The sequence below is a fragment of the Chiloscyllium plagiosum genome, chromosome 4, assembly GCF_004010195.1.
Source record: "Chiloscyllium plagiosum isolate BGI_BamShark_2017 chromosome 4, ASM401019v2, whole genome shotgun sequence".
Lineage (NCBI taxonomy): Eukaryota > Metazoa > Chordata > Chondrichthyes > Orectolobiformes > Hemiscylliidae > Chiloscyllium > Chiloscyllium plagiosum.
The window spans coordinates 98,798,675-98,814,639 of NC_057713.1; the positions used below are offsets into that span (position 1 = coordinate 98,798,675).

Sequence of the window (15,965 nt, forward strand, 5' to 3'; positions counted from 1 at the left end):
ATCAGGCAGTAACTTCTAATCAAAACCTTTGAGAAATTCTATTGTACACTCAATGTAAAATGAACTACCAACTAATGATTTGCTTTTATATAGCACCTTTAATAGAATAACCCAGGAATACAAACAAAATTCGACATTAAATCAGATAGGTAACCATAAGCTTGTTCAAAAGGCTTTGATGAGCATCTTAAATAAAAAAAAGACGGACAGGGATTCAGGTACAGAATTCATGATCTTGGCACTAGGCAACTGCAGGTAGATTAGATTACTTACAGTGTAGAAACAGGCCCTTCGGCCCAACAAGTCCACAACGACCCGCCCCCATCCAACCCCACTCCCCTACGTTTACCCCTGCACCTAACACTATGGGTAATTTAGCATGGCCAATTCACCTAACGTGCACATTTTTGGACTATGGGAGGAAACGGAGGACCCGAAGGAAACCCACGCAGACACGGGGAGAATGTGCAAACTCCATACAGGCAGTTGCCTGAGGCGGGAATTGAACCCGGGTCTCTGGCGCTAAAAGACAGCAGTGCTAACCTCTGTGCCACCATGCCACCCGAAGTACAGCTGCCAATGCTGGAGTAGCAATAGTCAAAACCATTAAGGAGAGCAGAAATCCTGGACAGTTTCAGAAGTAGAGAAGGGTGAGGACATTAAAAGATCAGAGAATGAGGTTGAGAATTTCAAAATACAGGTTTTCTTCTAACGTTTGGAATTCCCTATCTCAGAGATCTATGGATGCTCATTGATAGGTTTTTGGTGCTAAGGAAATCAAGGGATGTGGGAATGGAATGGGAAAAATCAAGTGGAGATAGAAGTTCAGCCATGAACTTATTAAACATCAGGGCAGGCTGGAACGGTCAAATAACCTACTGTTGCGCCTATTTCTTATGCTCTTATCTTTCCACCTTCCCATCAGTGGCCCTTCTTCCTGTGTGGTTGGGTGGGAATATATTGCGCTGAAAATATTTGCTTCCCCAGCATTCTTCCACTCCATGTCATTTAAACAGAAGCCAGTTTGATATTTCATAAACAACAAATAATTAGTTAACTCATTACATCTACACTTCTTAACATACAATTATTACCAACTAGCTCAATGTTTTAAAAAAGTTTTATCATTGAAAAGAACTCAAGGATCACAGAATATTATTTCATACAAAAATAATGTAACCATTACACTATCAAACACCCAAGGAGAGTACTCCAATGGCTCCCTATGACAAGGTGCTGTATAAATGCAAATTGTTAATGCATATACTAATGATGCAATCATGTAAGTATGTATAACATTTCTAAAGCATTTAATAGAGGTTAGTACAATAATTAACTTGACTCACTCCTTTCACAAGACACACTCCAGTATATTTTGTTACATTCATTCCACTCCCCTCCCCAGCAGTGCTCATAAACTATTCAATGAATTTACATACTCTATAGCCATCTGACATCAATATATTAATTCAAACATTTCTACGGTCAGAAATTAAACTGCAGTGATGTCCCAACGATGAAACTGCTCACTTCTAACCAATTGTATTTGGAGTAATATTAAATTGAAAGTGGTGAAGGTTCTTTAGTTGCTATCTGGCCACTCCTATCCTCCTAGCTGTATCTAACCCTCTCCCCTGATCTATTGCTTCTATAGCTGCTTCCTACAATTGTTAGCTTCCCAAAGGCTGGACACATTGGTGCTCTTTGTAATTCTCCAAGAAACTGAACAAGGACAGAAATAAACACAAGGTCAACATTTTCACAGCCAACTTGCAGATGTGAATGTGGGAACCAGGTGCAAACCAGACTTGTGTAGAACATGAATAAAACAGCAAATTTTTTTTTTTCAAGTACAGCAAAAGCTTTAGTCAGGAATGCTATTTATGTCAAATATTGTTTGTCTATTTTCAGAATAAATTAATGTATGTTTATGGATGCATATGTATAATCACTCTCTCTCATATTCAGAAGTTTCCTGTGAAGCTGATAATGAATAATCAATGTATTAAAGCATGATCACACTACGCCCCAGTGACAGCCCTCTGGGGAAAAAAAACCACTGGGATAGTTCCTCATCCCATATTGGGTTTCATCCAACTCTCCTCTCATACAGCACAAGAAGTTGTGTTTTCTACTGTCTGCCACCTTGCTATAGTTACAGAATATTCTTACCATTCCTCCCCCTCCCCTCCCCAGTAGGTTGCCTTTCCATCCATTATCTCCAACATCATGGATTTCCATGTCTTGGCTGAAACAAATCTTCACTCCATCTCCTAATTAACCAACCTGATCTAAGAGCAACAGAGATGTTATAGGTTAGGTGTGCTCAATAGAGGTGGATCTCAGGTTATACTACGGAAATATTATTGCATCAGAATCTAAAATAAATTCTTACAGCTTCTTGCCCACCAGCAGTTGCAAGAACATTTCTAACCAGCCACTATCTTGGTTTTACTCCCAGATGTATAACTGCGATGTTCCAATCTATGATACTGCTCCCTGAGGGTTCTTAAGCACTTCTCATCCTGAATTTGACCTTGAAATCTATTCTAGCTCTTCAAGAATGTCTAACATTTCTGAACTTGGGAGTCAGGTGGGATTTATGTTCAGATATACTTGAACTTCAGAGTGACTGTGGAGCAGAAACATGTTCCTTGCGTTGTAGTCTGATTGCCATCTTACTTATGGTTCATCATTTTATAATAGATTGACTTTCAAAATAAATGAAGCATTGAAAAGCAATTTTGACTCCATGATGACTAATTCCCAGTTGTAAGTGAATGTGTTTTAATTGGCTACTCTCAGCTGCAAACCTAATTGGTGCCAAAAAAAATTCTGCATTCAGATTAACTGTGCTTCACATAATATAAAATTGCAGCTTGGTTTATAATGTTGTGATCACAAATGAACAGGAGGAGAGTATTTCGGTCTTTCAGCTTGTTCTGCCATTCAATGACTTTTTTATCTTAACTGCATTAATCTGCTTTGGCTCTATATATTTTTTATATTCTCGTCTAACAAAAATATATGGATTCCCAAATTTAAAGTTATTAATTGAACTAATGCCTACTGTTATTTGTGGGAAAGAGCTCTACACTTCTTCCACTGTTTTTGTCAGGAAGTGTATCTGAATGCTTTGCTGGATGCCCTGTCAATGTCCCCTTGTTTTCAGCTCCTCCAGGAGTAGAAAATGTTTCCCTCCATCAACCCTAACAATTCCCTTAAAAGTCAGAAAAATCTTAATGAAATCATCCCTTAACCATATATATTTTGCAGGGATTATTAGCCTATGTTACAAAGCCCTGTGGTAGTATTCCTGCTTCTGATCTAGAAGCTCTGGTTCCACATCCCACTCCATGACTTGATGGCGAAGGAAGAACTCATCATAATGTGTCCACACAGGCTGAAATTCCAAACTGTCAGCACACGCCAATGACAAGCAGAAAGAGTGAGGCAGATACCTAATCATCCATTTGATGGGAAGAAATTGGAGTCTCTATAACTCTATGCCACAACATGCATGAAAACATATGTACATAGATTGGTCGGCGCAGAGGTCAGTTGGGTGGATGGCAGTATGCATCAGATTTGCAACAAGCACATGGCTCGTCTGGACCTGTATTGAAGGCTGCACTTGATATATCATATTAGGAACCCCTCAGCAAAGGCTAAGACTTGACTGACACTCGTTGATAACTATGGGAAGTTTCCTAACTTTATGCCAGACTTTGACTGTGCACTAAACAATGCAAGACAGCAGTAATATGAGCCTAGTACCTCTAGCTAAGGGAGCAAGGCCAAAAAAAGATATATTACATGGGATTGTAAAGCTGTGGATTCTTTGAGCAACCAGGCAGGCTCAGAACGTGAATGGTATGGCAGTGAGTAACTTGCCCATTGATGCAGCTTGGTCCAGTTCATGAGCTAGGTGTGTGTACCTGAGCAGCTTCCTTGTAGCAACATTAAAAGGATAGTTGCCAGTACAGACAGAGGTACAACACTGATGTACCGAAGAATCGGTAAGTTGGAGATATGCCGTGAGGGTTCAGTAAGTCTGGCAATATGCTAGATACCAACATCTGTGGAGGTGGGATATGTGTGGCCAGTGTCCAGAAATGTTGATGCCCCGTTTCCAGAATGGAGATCATTCAGATCAAGCAGACAGCTGAATCTGACAGGCGCTTGCTTTGTTTCCTTGTCAGGTTTTTACTGACAACAAGCTTGTTTGGCAAGTTGGGAAGCTGAATATCAATGAGGCAATTTGTGCCATTAGAATCATAGAATCCCTACAGTGTGGAAGCAGGCAATTTGGCCCAACAAGTCCACACCGACACTCTGAAGAGCATTCCATACTCAACCCCTAACCTATCCATGTAACCCTGCATTCTATATGGCTAATCCACCTAACCTACATATCCCTGGACACTGTGGGCAATTTAGCGTGGTCATCCACCTAACCTGCACCTTTTTGAGCTGTAGCAGGAAACAGGAGCACCTGGAGGAAATTCATGCAGACACGGGAGAATGTGCAAATTACACACAGACAATCGACCAAGGATGGAATCAAACTCAGTTTCCAGGCGCTGTGAGGCAGCAGTATTAACCTGCCTCACAACACCACTTGGACACTTAAGAAAGTGTCTTACAAGCTTTACCTTCTGACAATTGGCATCTCATCACTGACCAGTCAGAATCTTGCCGCATTGCTTGTGAAAAACATAAAAGACGGAAGGAGTTAATCCTGATGTCAGGACGGGTCATACTTGTCACTTGATTCTGCCACATGTCTCACCAGAGTCTACATCACTCAGATCCCTACAAGATTCTGCCCTGTATTTATTCCCCAACATTACGAGATGTCCCTCTTCTCTCCCTACTTGAATGACACTGAGACACGTGCTGTTGTCAGTTTGCTCATCCTCCCTACAGTCTGTACCATAGTCCACTGAGAAAGCAAGAAATCATGTTTCTTATGTGCCAAATTGGGGATGGACCCAATGCTGATCTTGGCAACAATGCCCACCTTTTGAGAATGACAAAATTGGATGTAAAAAATCATGAAATTATCACCAGAAATTTAATCAATACAACTTTCCTCATGCAATGCCAACGGTGTTTATTTACACTATGAAACTCTTCAGATTTGGTCAACAATACACACTTAGCTGAGCCAAAGCTCAATCAGTGAAACGCTCTTTGAACAGCCAATGCAAAAGTACCTCGAAGCAGTAAAATAGTAGGGATGAAGGGGAAAAATATATTGGCCCAACGTTCCATCAGCCAGGCCGTCATTAATGCAGTGCAGAGATGGAAGTTGTTCATGGGAACCCTGTGGAATCCCCATCGTAACATATTACAAAGGAACTGCACAGGAAATTGAATATTCCACAGGATAATTCATATACCCTGAAATCCTCTATTTAAGTTGGGGGATTCAGAGGGGTCCAATGAAATAAAGTAAAATAGTTACCCAGAAAAAGTTAGATTATTAAACACATAAATTTGACATAAATACATTAGACTATTAAATATCCCAGCCCCTGATTTGACCCATTCTCCAAATCCATTGTCACCAGACCTGACACGATCGACCCCCACTGCCAGACCCGATTTCCGCATCCTCCCTGACCTACCCTGCACATTGCATTACTTAACTGGCCCCGTTTCCACCTTACCCCATTTCTACTTCATATCATACTCACAGGTACCCTATCCTCTGCTCCTCTGCCATCCTACCCTTGACACACAACCTAGATGATACTCTATTTACCTGGCACCCAAGCACTCTACCACCTGGTACTATTCAGTGGGGACCAGTGGTGGGAGGAGTGGTGGTTATCCTACACATGATAATTCTGCATTATGGAAGAACTGTAAGAATGGAAATATGGATCTGCTGATCAGAATCCTTCACCCACCTAGGAAAATCCAGTCCAAGAAAGCTTCAAAATAGTGTACACTCTATCATAAATTAGAACACGAGCATAGCAATTAGTTTAGGCAATGAACAACATAGCTCTAAACTAAGCTTATGCAACCTTTTTTGTGTCATTCAGGGGCCACTGAGCAAATTTCAGAAAGCTTTGTTTTCCCACTACAATAAGCAAGAGCCAGCAGCAGAGCACAGAGAAAGTGGTTGTGGTAATGTCATTGGACTTGAGGTAGCCAGAGACCCAGGCTAATTCTCTGGGCATCTCGGTTCAAATCCCTTTCTAGAAAGGGCGACATCTGGAACCTTAATAAAAAAGCTAGTCTCCAGGAATGGGACTAAAGGAGTTGGGCTCAATTAATACTGACCTTAGTCCATACTGTGTTGGCTTTGGTGGAATTCATATGAAAGTAGGGCTGGAAGTGCTTTGCCTTTCAGAGTGGTTTCTTCACTTCCATCTTACCTGTGAACTGTTTATTTTGCAGTGCTATGGAATTCATTGACCATATAAATATTGGTTGTAGGTGGTTGCACTCCCTTTTTAGTTATTGGAAACATTTTGTTGTTCATTTTACTCTTGAGGGTGCAGAGGGGGAAGACAAGTCAGAAGATCCCATGGGTCTGCTCCTGGGTCTGATGTGTGTGTGACAGAGAGAGAGAGAGAGAGAATGCAGTTTCCAGCAAAACTCTCAATGCTCTTACAGAAAGTGGGCGCCCCAGGGGGGTGGAATGCCTTCTCTCACCATCTAATTCCAATTGTATTTGGCCTTCGACCTTTCCCTCCGTTCTGTCATCATTGCACTGCCCTTATGAGTGGATAGGTTTAGGAGGGAATAAGAAGGCTGCATGTTTGACTCAGTCTTGTTCACTCACTCACATAAAAACCCAATCACCTACCCCAAATGGTCTGCCTCACTCATTTTATGTTCCTCCCTCAAGCCAGTCTCTCCCAGTCCCTGTCCTGCAGCTGCAGCCTCGGACTGAGTGAAAGCAATCATGTTCCAGTGCTCCTTCACAGACTTTGTCTCTTGCAATGGCTACTCATGGGATCATGAGTGAGCTTATCAGCAACAAACACCTTGGGGATACAGCATCTGACTGGAGGAGCTGTTCCTTTCCAAATCTCCTAGTTATACTTAGCTACAATTTGAAGAAAGGCATGCTTAGACACACAGGACCCCTTGGTGGGCTGCATAATGGCAATCATGCTGCTTGTTAGACAATTCTGATCTGGGCAGACTTAAACAATTTGTAGACCATCCTACAGAAATGATTTGACAGGTTAAACTGCCTCATTACTTAACAAGTACTTGAAACACTATAGTGCATGTAGCAAAGCTGTCATAAAATAAGTCAAAATTGTTTTCCATGGCTACAGGCAGCTGTCAGTTCTTATTCCAATATTTGTTGCATATTCTGTAAGGCACTGAAGCATGTTTGGACTTCAACATAATTTAATATTACATGAAATGTGTTTGTTCCTGGCACTGCCTGCTTCATTTTGAATCCCCTGTACTGACAACAAAACTGATCTCAACACCTGGAAGCTGAGTGTAGGTCTTAACAATTGTCTACACTGACTTATTGGTCAATAGCAACATTGCAGCATTCAGGGCTTTCAGGCCCTCTAGTGTACTTCACTTAATTACATCCCACATCATTTCCCTCACTCCCATCTCCTGACTTTTTTTACAGCACCAATACCCTTTTGTATTTTCCTGATTTAAAGCAGAAAATGTTTGACCCTATCGAGTAATTTCACAATGTGTGGCACTGCAAGGAAACAGCCAAATGATCAGGTATGGCAAAAATGAGGACTGCAGATGCTGGAGATCAGAGTCATGATTAGAGTGGTGCTGGAAAAACACAGTAGGTCAGGCAGCATCCGAGGAGCAGGAAAAGGGCTGATGAAGGGCTTTTGCCCAAAACATCAATTTTCCTGCTCATCAGATGCTGCCTGACCTGCTGTGCTTTTCCAGCACCACTCTAATCTTGACAAATGGTCAGATATGGACTATTGTTTGATATAAAGTTATAGCATACATCAGTGGCTTTTACAAAGAAAAATCTGAAGCTGTTTGAAGTACCAGGTTCTGACTGACACGTTATCAGTCTGGCTTTCAGTATCCAGTAGCAACTGTAGATCAGGGCTCCAACTTGCTCAAAAGCTGCTGGATTGACATTTTAAGCTGATTTTAAATTTATATTTTGTGAAGCTCAATGGGCAGCACGGTAGTGCACTGGTTAGCACTGCTGCCTCACAGTGCCAGGGACCTGGATTTGATTCTACCCTCGGGACTGTCTGTATGGACCTTACACATTCTCTCTGTGTCTGCACAGGTTTCCTCAGTTGTGAGGAAAGATGTGCAGTTTGGGTGGATTGGCCATGCTAAATTGACCCGTAATATTTAGAATGTGTAGGTTAGATGGATTAGCCATGGGAAGTGCAGGGTTAAAAGGATAGGGTAGGGGATGGGTCTGAGTGGAATGCTTAGAGGGTTGGTGTAGACTCAATGGTGCAGGTCAAATGTCCTGCTTTCACACTATATGGATTCCATGATTCTCTACTTGATCTGGGCTTCTGCATCTCACTAGTAACACAATGTGACTTGAGCATAAGGTCTAAAAATGTAAAAGCCAACATTCCCAGCTCACAAGTGAGGGAATGCTGCACTATCGGCAGTGCAGTCCTCCAGGTGAGGGGTTAACCTGAGGACCCATGTGCCACCTCAGGTGAATGTAAAAAATTCTGTTCCATCATTTTAAAGAAGAGCAGGAAAATTTTCCCCAGCCAATTTTCCACAGGCCAATATTTATCCCTCAATCAGCATCTATAAATCTAATAGCAATGTAAGAATTACAAATGTATGCATAAAGTGGCTGCTCAGTTTTGTACATTACAACAGTGGCTACTTTCAGAAATATTCAGTTGGCTGTAAAGCATTTTGAAATGACCTGAGATTTTTATTAGTGCTATACTAATGCAAGTCTTTTCCTTTCTAACTTTACTGCAAGCAGCTAGTATTCCATGGACAGTCAACAAAAAGCAGAGAATAACAGATGCTTTAACTGTATTATTTTAACAGTGGGCATGGGAGCTATTTTATCTTTAAAAGACACAGTTTCATTGAATCACTTTAGCCTGCATAGAAACATTCCAAGTTGCTCTGATTGTACCGGCCATTTTGCTCATTTTTTTTTTAAATCTCTAGTCCACCTATTGCTGGCTCTTAAAAATATTCAGGGCTTTTACCTCAGCTGCTTTATTGATAAGTCAGTCCATGCATTGATCATTCAATTAGTGAGGGAATTGCAGAGAATGAACAACCACAAACCCTGGCATTATTTCATAGGCTGCAGTGGAAAGACTTTAGAATAGCATTCTGTTTGTGCAATCAAGCAAAATTACATTGCAAATAGAGTGGAAAGGTTCTTGTAGTGCATTGATGGTGTCCCTGCCCCTCTGCTAGGAGGCCTGGGTTCAAATCTCACCTGCTCCAGAAGTATGTACTAACATTCCTGAATAGGTTGAATGGGAGAATATCAGTTAGGTGGAAGGTATTGTACACAGCTGTCCCATCTAGTCATAGGTTGCAGTGGTTCCCTGTGAACTGTTTATTTTGCAGTGCTATGGAATTCATTGACCATATAAATATTGGTTGTAGGTGGTTGCACTCCCTTTTTAGTTATTGGAAACATTTTGTTGTTCATTTTACTCCTGAGGGTGCAGAGGGGGAAGACAAGTCAGAAGATCCCATGGGTCTGCTCCTGGGCCTGATGTGTGTGTGAGAGAGAGAGAGAGAGAGAGAGAGAGAGAGAGAGAGAGAGAGAGAGAGAGAGAGAGAGAGAATGCAGTTTCCAGCAAAACTCTCAATGCCCTTACAGGAAGTGGGCATCCCAGGGGAGTGGAATGCCTTCTCTCACCATCTAACTCCAATTGTATTTGGCCTTCTATCTTTCCCTCAGTTCTGTCATCATTGCACTGCCCTTATGAGTTTTGCACGTAAACCGGTAGTCAATTCAGAAACACAGGTGATTTGGAGATGGAGGATAAAGCAAAAAAGTAACTCAGGTGATTTGGTGGTGGAAGCAAAAAGCTTGCAGTGGCTTGTACCTGTATGGCCTATTTCTGTTCCTACATCTTACAGTTATACAGCTGAAACCTCAGTCCTAACCTGTCAAAAGGGCAGCTACATGTGTACTGTTAAAAATAATTTGCATTAATTTAATTGCTTTTCTTTTTATTAGGTTCGATATCTTGTCCAACTGCAGCATCCAGAAACCATCAAAGTGTAAAGCATGTGGATTGTATTTGAAGTGTCTATTCCCAAACCAAGCTCAGTACAAGTGTTGCTAGCAGAATCACTTGAAAATGGAGCAACATATACCAACATTTAAACTATTTACAGTCCTTAGTAAGTACAGTTTTGGATTCCTCTTCAAGACAAGACACAGGAGTGGAAGTAGGCCATTTATTCCATTCAGTCTGCTCTGCCACTCAATAGGGTCATGGCTGATCTGATAATCCACAACTCCATTTTCCTGCCATTTCCCCACAACCCTTGATTTCCTTACTGATTTTTTAAAAATCTGACTTTCACAGCCTTGAATACACTTAATGATACAGGCTCAACAGCCCTCTGCAGGAAAGAATTCCACAAATTCACTACTCGCTGAGAGAAAAATCCCTCTTCATTTCTGCCTTGAATGTGCGACTCCTTATTCTGAGATTATGCCCTCTGGGCCTAGACTCTTCATGTCTACCCTGTGAAGCACTATATGGGGACTGAGTGGGGGTGGGTAGGTGGTTTACCAAGCACAGTACAAGGAATCACAAGTTACTATATGAGAGTCAGACCAAGGATAATATGGATCAGGTATACAGTGTCATACAATGCTTTATGAGAAGGGGTCACATTTAGAGTTCCATCATGAGGTGTTCATGCAGGTTGTCAAATGGGAAAGTAGTAGGGTGCAGTGGGTCTTGCTGAGTGGCTATACAAGGCTCTATCTGAACAAACATTAAATCTGGTTAGTGTGGTTGTAACCAGCCACTTTCACTTGCAAACCTTTCTTGAATATTCCCACAAAGAATTAACAAATGCAACACAAAAAAAAGTGTAATTAGCACAGCTGGCTTACTCCCATAATCAGGTCTCATTTGATGTCAGCTCACAAGATAGAGGCAGATCATGCAGCTGAAGTAAAATCCTAGAAATAAACTCAACACATCACACAACCAAACTCTGATAGTGTATTACATATGGATCATGTGAATTAGGAGCAGGGGTAGGCTAATCAGCTTATCAACACTGCTTCGCCATTCAATAAGATATAATTAGCAGCAGCCAGATTGTTTGGCTGATCTGATCACTCCAGGTTCCATCCTATCCCCGATAATCTTCACCCCCTTGATCATTAGGAATCCATCCAGCCCACCTAAAAATATTCAAAGCTGTGTTTCCATTGCCTTTTGAGAGAATTCCAAAGACTCATGGCGCGCTATGAGAAAATATTTTCTTTATCTATGTCTTAAATGGTTGACTCCTTATTTTAAAATAGTGACCCATGGTCTTGATTCGGCTATAAGAGGAAACATTCTCTTCACATGCACCCTGTCAACATCCCTCAGGATCTTTTATGCTTTTTCTACAGCATTTGACTTCCTTGTTCCAATTTATCTACAAATAAATCAGGCCAATAGTCTTAACTTGTACACTTTGGTCAGCTGTGATATTTTTCTATTTGAAGAGCTCAAAGAATGAAGTTAGCATTACCCCATGTGATCGCCAACAATAAAGGGAGTATATCCATGGACACTGTTTACAGGAACTTCCAGGTAATCCATATACAAGACTGCTGACAAAGATGAGGGCACATATAATTAGCAGCAGCCAGATTATTTGGATGGGGAAAATTGGATAAGGAGGGAGGAGACAAAGAATGATGTTAATGGTTTTGTATTCAAATTGGCAGAATGGGATTGGTACTGGGGCTGCAGCTTTTCATTGCACTTATATATTATCTGGATGAAGGAAGACAGAGACTTACATTAGGTTCCAGTTAAGCAATGCCTCCAAGTTTTCTGATGATGATAATTTAAGTGGCACAGCAGATAATGCAGACGGAAGCAGAACATTGTAAAGAGAAATTGATAGGTTATGAGTGAGTGAGTAAAAATATGGCAGAATAATTTTATCCAGTTTGCATCAAAGAATGTTAGACCAAAGGATTTTGAGAGAAGTAGGATTTGCAGTAGTTTTGGACTAAGTACAGAGGGAAAAACTAAAAGCTAATAGAAAGCTAGCTTTATCTCAGAATAGCTGGAATACAAAGACATTGAAGTTATGCTTTAGTTACAAAAAAACTTTGTTTAGAAATCATTTGAAGCACTGCATTTGTTTCTGAGCAATGGATACCAGGAAGGATACTTTAACAGGGTTGCAGCACAGATTCATCAGTATGATACTTGGCCTAAAAGTGGGTTATGAAAACAAATTACATAGACAAGCCAGGTATTCACTTGATGGGACAGAGTACAGAACAAGAGAGCAGAATATTAAAATTAGAGTAATTAAGATTGCTTGGAATGATATCAGGAAGGTGTTTGTCAAAGGGTACTGGAAATCTGGAACTTTTTCGTAGAAAAAAAGCTTTTGAGGCTCAGAAGTTGAATTTCACATTTGAAACTGAAATTAATAGCTATTTTCTACAAGAGAGTATAAATGGTAAAGAGCCAAAGCAGTCCAATGACATTAAGAAACATCAATCAGGATGTGGTTGGGGGTGCTGGGGATCAGGCTCCTGGAGCTGAATTGTCCTTACCTGTTCCAATGAGCTACATGGTACAGCTGGAGGATTATTGTTAACACGTGATGTGTTGTTCATATATGGTATTATAAGGCCACACATCTTTTATGGAAAGCTTGAGAGATGTAATGGGTCTTAGCCAGTAGAACAAAGGTGGTGACAGGAAATCAGTAGCTGTGTTACAACACTACAAGACTACTGCTCTGTTTAAGAAAATACTTGCATTTATACAGTATTGAAGCTTTCCCAGGACATCCCAAAGTGGTTTGCAGCTGAACAAGTGCTTCTTAAGTATAGAGATTGTTATAATACAGCTCATTTGTGCACAGCAAGCCCCCAGAAGTAACAATGTGACAATGACTAGAGAACCTGTTTCAGAATAGTGTTGAGGGAATAAACATTGGTCAAGACACCAGTGGGGGAATCATCCCTGCTCTTCTTTGAAATAATGGCCCAGACTCTCATACATCCACCTGAGGGGGAAGTTATGATCTCTATTTTACTTTTCAGCTGAAAGACAGCACCTCTGACAGAGCAGCACTCCATCAATATTACACTGGAGTGTTCCCCTAGATTGTGCTGAAGTTTGGAGTGGAACTTGAGTCCACAACCTTTTGATCTACTGAGCTACTGCTGACGTAAGTCAACAGTAAAGAAAATTACATGGATATAAAATGTAGTGAAGTTTGGCAACGGCCCATTATGTGCATCCATTTAAGACATTTCAATCGCTTAACCTCTAAACCCCAACCTTTCCAGGAATGAAAGACAAAGGTTTTAGAGTGAAAGGCAGAAATGGTCACATGATGACTTTTATCAAAAAAAACTGTGTAAGATATATGAAGGTTAACAGTGAACACATTTGAACTTAGCAAAAGTCACTGCTTTTAGTTGAGAGGAGAAAATGAAACCAATGGAATATCCATCATGCATTTTGAAAAGTGGGGATGCTAACCAATGTTCAGTTACACTCAGTACATTTCATTTGCACCACACAATATTAAAAATGGGGACCAAAGTGTGAAAAACAAGGATGAGTATAGGCTAGAGATTAGAAGCAGATTTTGGAAGACAACAAGTAATTGTATTACACCATTAACACACATTAATCAACTATCAGAACTTAGCACTCGCCAGTTTTACAGCAGTGACCAGGGCTGTTCTTTCATGAGAGACACCAATGGTGAGTTCAACCTGAGGATCACCACGCCTCTGGCGAGAAAAAGAGATTGAGAAACTACTGCGTTTCAAAAAATATAGCAAATGCTACGTAGTTTGAAACTCAAGAGTGTGTTAAGGTGCGAAAATAGCCACATTTTTTAAAAGTCTTCTTACGGCATTGCAATTGGATGCTCTTATATCTGGATCATAGTTGTGAAGTTTATCTGCTAGTATGGCATTTCCCTTTAATACTACAGGAAAAGAGATAAATCTGGGGATGAGATCAGAGAGTAATTTTCAATGTTTGTAAATTTTTGGGCCATACATTATTTTTAGTCTTTTTGATCCAACACACTTTGCACATCAGAGTCAAAACATGAATATTACAAACCACTCACACTGGCTTTTCAACGGAGTTACAGGGCTGATATATTTTCGAATAATTCCCTGCTTTCACCCGACAGCACGTCAAATAAGAGCAACATCAATAACACCCACATGCAATAACGCGGGAAGAAATATTCTTAGGCCTCGGGCAGAGGCTGCTCTGTAAAAAGGACTAGCAGGTGGATGAGTGGGCCGGATTCTCACACATCACCATATTTCTTTCCTTCTTCATCAGAGGCAGCATTGAGCATTTGGCAAAGGCTGGGTGATCTTTTCACAGAACAGTCCGTGATATCTACCGGGCAATGTCAATACACATTTAAAAACAGACACATTGTATCACAGGGACACATTGTATCGAAAAGAAACACTATCAGCATTGCAATGTCTCAGATACATTTCACCAACCAGATACATTACGGCTGTTGTTACAGACTCTTATCATTAAACTGTGTGTGGAATAGTTCACGCATGTAGCTCTTTCAGCAGCAGAGCCTCCATTTGTTCCCACACTGTCGCTGGCCAAAGCTCTGGTACTCACTGAGACGTTGTCGTTGTCACTGTCACAGTCTGCCAATGCCAGCTCCGAGCCGGCGCCACCACCACAACAACAACCTCCTGCCTCTTGGACACGTCACAAGTCACGTACACTACCTTTAGAGCCCCTACCCCCGGCTCGGTCAAACAGGGGGTTTCAACTCGAGAAACGGCTGCAGTGTTGCGCTTTGTTCCCTAGTTGCAGTACTGGTGCTGCAGGCTATAGTTTTAAACAGGCGAGATTGGCTGTCTGGGTTCTAATCTAGAGGATAGACTGGCGCATTGGATTTAATGTTAATTAAGAAGGCATAAACATTTTTCAGGACTTCTCCACAGTCTCTGTTGTTAGATTGATTGTCCCCGTTCTCACACTTATATCCTTTTTAACCGATCTGAGCTTCTAATCACATATCTACTCTCTGTCCCGAGACCACTAAAAAATATGAAGAAAATAGTCACCGGACTCGAAACATTAGTTCTCCCCACAGATGCTGCCAAAGCTCCTGAGCTTTGCCAGCAATTTCTGTTTGTTTCAGATCACCAGTTCGCAGTTCACCACGGGAATGCACACAGCTACCCCAGAGGGGCAAGACCAGCAGCAAATGGACACTGTTAACCTTGTAAACTGTTAAAATAAGAGTTGCCAGCATCATGTGCATAGCATCAAATCGGCTACGCGATGTGTTTCTACGATGGCCTTCCTGGCCAACGTTAAAGCCGACGTCCTATTCCTGCAGGAGTGTGGGATACCGCACCTCAGCAGCTACAGGAGATGGTCGAGCTTATGGGCTCATGGGCCGTCAGTTTGGTCAGGGGGCAATGATAGCCGGGCCTCCTGTTGAGAGGAGGCAACCTCACCATCTCCGAGGTTAAGGAGGTGGTGGGCGGGCGCCTCCTCGTCGCCGACATCATGTACAGGAATGCTCCCCTGAGACTGATTAATGTGTACGCCCCAGCGGGTAAGAGTGAACGGTTGGCCGTCCTGCAGCAGCTTCCACTGTTGCTGGCTACATCCAGGCCGGTCATTCCGGCCGGAGACTTCAACTGTATCATTGACGCAGATGGACGATTCGGTGGGGGGGACAGTAAACTGGACGCCACGTCCAGAGCCCTGATGGACACGGTAAAAGACGCCAAGCTG

General features: G+C 41.6%; 1 protein-coding gene across 12 annotated transcripts in view; it reads right to left on the reverse strand.

Moving 5' to 3' along the window:
- pomgnt2 (protein O-linked mannose N-acetylglucosaminyltransferase 2 (beta 1,4-)) overlaps positions 1–15,965 on the reverse strand; it is a 42,154-nt gene that overhangs the window by 4,735 nt on the left and 21,454 nt on the right. Inside the window, exon 1 of one of the 12 annotated variants that reach the window (XM_043688717.1) lies at positions 14,942–15,037. The exons of 9 other annotated variants lie outside the window; for them this stretch is intronic. The gene's annotated coding sequence lies outside the window, so the exon portion shown is untranslated. 2 more of the 12 variants (XM_043688709.1, XM_043688716.1) reach the window with 2 other exon arrangements.